This window comes from Octodon degus, unplaced genomic scaffold, assembly GCF_000260255.1.
Source record: "Octodon degus isolate 3935 unplaced genomic scaffold, OctDeg1.0 scaffold00021, whole genome shotgun sequence".
NCBI classification, from domain to species: Eukaryota; Metazoa; Chordata; class Mammalia; order Rodentia; family Octodontidae; genus Octodon; species Octodon degus.
In genome coordinates this window covers 8,975,501-8,981,953 of record NW_004524597.1, presented here as the reverse complement: position 1 = coordinate 8,981,953, position 6,453 = coordinate 8,975,501, and the positions used below count along the sequence as shown (strand labels likewise).

At 51.3% G+C, this 6,453-nt stretch overlaps 1 pseudogene; it reads right to left on the bottom strand.

The window, feature by feature from the left end:
- Positions 1-2,755: 2,755 nt before the first annotated feature.
- Positions 2,756-3,063, bottom strand: LOC101586860 (annotated as a pseudogene).
- Between the last annotated feature and the right edge of the window lie 3,390 nt (positions 3,064-6,453).

Here is a 6,453-nt window from a genome sequence, read left to right as displayed (position 1 = left end):
AACTCAGGCCCTTGAGCTTTCCAGGCAAGCGCTTAATCTATTGAGCTATCTGCCCGGCCCCAATATATTAATGTATTTGGTACAGGGTCTTGCTATGCAGCTCAAACTCATAGTGATCCTCCTGTTTTCAGCCTCCCCAGTGCTGGGATTACAGGCATGCACCACCAGACCCGGTTTTGGTGGCCTGCTCAGCGTGCCCAGAGGTGGGACTGGCACAGCATGTGGTACCAGGAATTGAAACCCAGTCCCTGTGCTTGCATACACAGATGCTTAGTCTGCTGAGCTATCTCGCTGGCCCTGTGTAAATATTTTAATGCTACATGTATTGAATTTGGGTGTGGTGGCACACATCTGTAACCCCAGCACTCAGGAGCCTGAGGCAGGAGGATCTCTGAGTTTGAAGTCAACCTGGATTACATAGTGAGCTTAGAACCAATCTAAAAATGTAAAAATGTGTCTCAAAAAAAAATAAAAATAAAAAAGCAAAAAATTCACGATATTAATACAAGTTGCCTTTTGCCTATACAATTACAAGAGGTGTTCAAGCTGGCACACCTGTAATCCTATCACTTCAGAGGCTGAGGCAGGAGGATCACCAGCCTGGGCTATAAAATGAATTCAAGGCCAACCCAAATTACAAAGTGAGATCTCAGCTCAAAAAAAAAAAAAAAAAAAAGAAAAGAAAAAGATGGTCTGGAGATATAACTCAGCAGCACAACCTCTACCTGGCAAGCATGAAGTCTTGAGTTTGATACCTACTACGAAAAGAAAAAGGTGTTCAAAGTGGTGGTCACCAGCTTCCAGATATTTACTAGTATGGAGTGAACCGTTGAAGTGTATATCCATTTGGCAGGAGCAGACTCTATGTTTTGGATTACACTTGCCAGAATCCCGGCTGCTGCTGCTACTTTTTTTCAATCCCATGAACCAAACTCAGGACCTTGCACTTGCCAAGGCAGGTGTTGTGCCACTGATCTGTATCTCCAGCCCCAAATCCTGGGAATATTATTATTATTATTGATATCATGGATGAAGCTCAGAACCTTATGCTTGCCAGGCAGGTGCTTACACCCCTGAGCTATCTTCCTGGCCCAGAATTTTGGAAGATAGTAAAGCATTTCCATTAACCATACAAAGGACTTTTTGGTTGCAAAAGAAGCTGAGCTTCATGAAGCACAGATGCCTTTTGGACACAACAGCACATACAGCCTGCTAGAGGCTGTTTTCTAATTTGGTCTCAGAAATGGTGTTGGAGAAGCACTGAAGGATCAGAACCAGGCCTGGTCCCAGCAAATCTCACTTGAGGACACCACAATAGTCCTTATTACCATCATCCCTGTCATCCCCACCATGTGCTGGTCCTTTGCAGTCATACGCATGCGCAACCCTTTCAGCATTCCCAGGCAACAGATCACCCGGGCAGAACACTGCTGAGTGGGGAAGTACCCGCAACCCTGGGTGAGTCTTTCACAGGAAAATGCAGCCAGGCTTCCAGACGGCCATGGCCATCCGCAGGCACTCGGCACCTCCTTGGTTTCAGCCACTGTGCTGGGAATATGCAAAGTGCAGGAAATGCTTTTGCATATTCAGACGGCAGATCTGGGATTCTTCTTCCTGCTGCAGACAGATGCCCCCAGTGCATGGGGCTGATACCAACCCTCCCACCTTTCTTCTACGCTGTTCATAAAAATCTGAAGTCTGGCTTGCTCTTTCTTTTCCCAACTATGTCTTTTGCCCGTTTTAAAAACCTTTTTGTGGAAAAACTGACAGCTGGGTGTAGTCTCACTCAGGCCAGTAATCCTGGTGTTAATCACAAAACACTGTGATTTTGAGGCCAGCCTGGGCTATATAAGCAAATTCAAGGAGTTACACAGAAAGACCTTGTCTCAATCAATCAATCAATCGATCAGCTGACAAAGAGGAGTCAAAGGAGTAAGCATCCTACCCTATTTCCCAATTTGAACAAATGTCTGACATTTTACTTCCTTTCATGTAATTACCCCTTTAGCAATTTTTGTTTTGTTTTGTTTTTTGAGACAGGCTGTCGTTACGTAGTTCAGGCTGGCCTTGGGCTTGAGATTCTCCTTCCTCAGCTTCCAGCATGGTGGGATTTACAGGCATGTGCCACCACACTCAACCTTTTAACAATTTTGCTCTAAATTCTGAGCTTTTCCCTTTACTTTATCTTCAAGTTTACTAGTTCATTCTTTACCTATGTGCATTTTATTCAGCCCTTCTGCTAAAGTGTCTTATTTGCTATTTTGTTTAGTTTTGTTTTAAGTTTGTGAGTCACACACAGTGTTTTTATGTAGTCCATGGCACTGAGCTTGCTGTTCTTGCAGTTTGGCGATCCTTCCACCTCAACTTTCTGAGTCTGGAGATTATGTGCATGTGCTGCTTACCCAAACTAAAATAGTTTATTTTAGTAGTAATATTTTAAATTTCTAAATATTCTCTTTCTTTGCTTTTTCCTCCATAAAATTCTTTGTTTTTTCACTTTATAACTGAGTGGTTTTTGTTTGTTTGTTTGTTTGTTTTTAGAGTAGAATATTTTATTGGGAAAGAAAGCTTCTGTCTCAGAGAGGACAGAAGGGGGACCCGAGCGGGTTGCCCAGGAAGCTCTCTCTTTCATACAAGTGAGTTTTTATTATGAGTTAAGTCATGATTCAGGGTCCCAGGAAAGGACCATCACATATCCACATCCCCCTTAACCACCAGGAGATGAGCAGAGGACAGAGAAACAGGCGGAGTCAGTTCAGATCTTGCCAGGAGACGTGCCTTCAGCTCGACAGTTGTCCCAGGCTGCGACCCAGGATATGGGGCAGCGGGATTTGTACACTGCAGACAGAGCTATCACCCCCTTTCTCAGTCATTGCCTTCTGGCAGCGGTGATAGTCCAGGTAGTTCTGCCAGCAGTTCCTGGTCTGGTTCTGACTGGGGAAGTGGCTGTCAAAAGGGTCAGTCTTGTAGTTCTTGGTTTTGGTCTGGATGTCTTCTGCCATAGTGCTGACTTCCTAAATACACCCCTGAAGCAGCAAGCAGCTTGATGTGACCCTCAGTTCAGACGCCACTGCCCCCCATAAAATTCTTGCAAACATCTTGGATCTTTCTGAGGGATGCTTGTTGGAAGCTGCCTATTTGGTCTCTGTTGCCTAGATGCTTTTGGTTTCCTCTGGGGTCAGTTCAGCTTATTCCAAAAGACTTTTGGTGATTGTGGGGTTCTCTTTGACACTTCTGCTCCTGGGCTTCATCCCATTGTGCAGTATGGGATGAATTCAGCAGAATTAAGATGTCAAATCCAGGAAGCACTGGCGCTGGACCAGCTCTAGAGAAGTAACAGGAGCACTTGGAATACCCCACCTGAGAGTATTCTGTATTCTTAAACTTCTGCCAGGCTCGTTCTGTTCATAACATGACTCCTGGTGGAGATGGGGCCACAGGACATTAGGTGGATGAGTGGAGGAACTGGAGACTGAGTAACTGTCAGCCATTATGGCCCATCCCTCCCTGACCAAACCCAATGAACCCCTGACTCCAAGAGTGTACCCCCTCCCCAGTGGGCATTTCTCCCATGAACAGTCATAGGTCCTTGATGGAGAATGAAGGGCTGTTCGTCTGTGTTGAGGAGGGCACCTGGAAGCTCTGGGTGACTTCACATTTGCCCTTTCACTGTCAAGACATTGACCTTGAAAAGGTGGAAAGTTGTGAGTGCTGTGAACCTGGCTCATGGGATGCCCATATGGACATCTGATTGGCTGTTCATGTTGGGATTGACTGCGCTAGTACTCCGCCCCCTAACTGTCCCCACGATGGGACCACCCCTTGAGGCCAGGGACACTTGGATGGGGCCTTTTACAGGGCAGCAGGCAGAGTAGATAGATGCTTCCAGGCCCTGTCCATTGACGAAACAAAGCCAGCTTCCTCTTGTCTTGAATGGATCATACCTTTAACAGCTGGTGACATACTTGTTGGCTCCTAAGGGGCTGACCATGAGGTAAGGGCATGCCAATAGGCTTCCTGGGGGCTCTTGGCTGATGGCCAGGTCACAAGGAAAGGGGGTAACAAAGGAGACAGCAGGACCCCTGGGCTGCACAAAGAAGGGGGACTCCTGGGGTTCACTGGCTACTAGGTAGTGTCAAGTGGTACTGTGAGTGGTCGGCCCTTGCAGGAGCAAAACAGCAGGACACTTGGTCTGCGAGTATACTTGGGTAAACCGAGAGGCGGGGGTGTCCAGGGCCCCGCCCCCTCCCTCCCAGCGGGGGCACCTCACCTGAGAAGCAGGAAAGAAGCGAAGGAGAAGACATTATGGTCTTAAGGGGTGGAATGCTCCTGATGCTCACAACCTTAGGACTGTCGGGGATGGTACCTGAGAAGCCCGGTGAGCTCAGGCGCTGCAGGCCCCACAGGGCGGGGGTGCGGCTGGGCGTTGAGGTCTTGGGCGTTCACTGTCGCCTTCCCGCAGCACCAACTGACACGGACGCAGTGGAAGGTGAGTCCCCAGCACTCTGGGCTTTGCGGGGTGGGGGTGGGGGGTCCGGGAGAGGGCAGGGTGCAGCACTGAGACGCCCACGTTGTCCTCTCCCTGTCGCAGGTCCCGAACCCACCAGGCTGCTTTCCAGTACTTACCGGCACGGGGGGGCGGCAGTCTGTAGACCACGCGGCCACAGTCCCGACGTCCAGTACCTCTGCGGGGCGACGCAGGAGCGGGCGTGGGGTGGGAGGGCCGCAGGCCCTGAGGTCCACGCCCTCGCGGGGCCCCTAAGATGGGTGGCGCCTCCCGCTCAGCAGTGTCTCTGTCCTCAGGACCCTGCGGCCTCCGCGCGGGCCACGTACTGATCGTGGGTGGGGTATCGTCGTCGCGAGGCCGCTGGCCATGGCAGGCCGCGCTTCACGAGATGAGGCACAGAGCGCTGTGTGGAGGGAGCCTGCTGAACCGCCTCTGGGTGCTCTCGGCCGCGCACTGTTTTGCCAGGTGGGCCAGGGACCCAAGTCCCTGACTGCACACTGGTGACTTTCCACCAGTGCCCCTGGAGGGTACCCTGCTCAGAGTTTTCCAGAATGTCCTTCCAGAACATTCCACAAGCTTTGGGTGCATTATTCCACCTCCATCCCAATGGCTCCAAGAGTACAGCCCCCTCCCCCATTCCGCTCCTATGCTGTTCTGAGTGGACAGGGTTGGGGCATGTGGGGGATTTGAGGGGGTCCAGTGAGCAGAGTGTACTGCCAAGAGCCCTAAACAGACCCCAAAATCTGTGCTGTCCTCTTTGAGCTGCATAGGGGTCCCACGGAGGGCTGGAACTATTCCCCAGGGGAGCCATGCCCTCCAGCTCCCCCAATAGTGCCCACAAGTGGGGACTTCCAGTGCAGCTTGTTGAGGGTCCAATACGGTCTTCAGAGGTCCTTCTGGCCCAGAAGAGAGACTCGGTGAAGGTGTCCCATATGAGGAGGTGGTAGAGCTTCACAGGACTATGGAGGGAGGGGCCGGGTGGCCAGCTCTCCTCCCAGGACCTGAGATCTCTCTTCCCCATGGCAGGTTCCCTGATGCTTCTAAATGGACTGTCCAGCTGGGTGAGCTCACTCTCTACCCATCTGCCTGGAACTTCCGAGCCTACCTGCACCGCTACAGGGTGGCAGATATCTTCGTACACCCTGGAGCCAAAGGGCATTCCAATGATATCGCCCTGCTGAAGCTGGCCTCCCCTGTCACCTACACCAAGTACATCCAGCCCATCTGTGTCCAGGCCTCCTCCTCCGAGTTCCTACACCGACCTGACTGCTGGGTGACCGGCTGGGGTGTTGTCCAGGAGGATCTGAGTGAGGCTGGGAGAGATGGGCTGGGGTGGGCTGGGATGGGCAGGCACCAGCCTGGCCCCTGGCTCAGGCACATCAGGCCCAACAGCCCCTACCTGGTGTCTGGGGCACACTGAGCCCCCTTACCTACCCACTCAGCATCTCTCCCATGCACTCCTCTCCTCTCCATCTCAGCTGTGAGGTCAGGCGTGAAGCCCTCAGTCCCTTCCCTTGCAGACTGGTGGCAGAAGGCAGAAGTACAGGAGCCTCTGGTGTAGCTTGTCCTATTTCCCCTGGTAGCAGCGTTGGGGTCAGACAGCTTTCTGGGGAAGCTTTCAGGCGTGCATTGCCTTGCACTGAGATTGAACTTGGAAGAGAACAGTGTTCAAGTCCAGCCCTCAGTGAATTGTGAAGCCATCAACCCCATCTAACAGTAGAACATTTTCACGTTCTTGAGAATAACATGTGAATAGGGAGATAGCTTGATGGTCTAAGTGCCTGCCTGGCAAGCAGAAGGACTCTGGTTCTATCCCCGGTACTACATGCTGCATGCCGTACAGGCCCTGGAATCCTGGGTAAGCTGTGCTAGTCACCAAAACCAGGTGTGGTGGTGCACACACCTGTGATCCCTGTGCTGGGGAGGCTGAGACAGGAGGATTACTA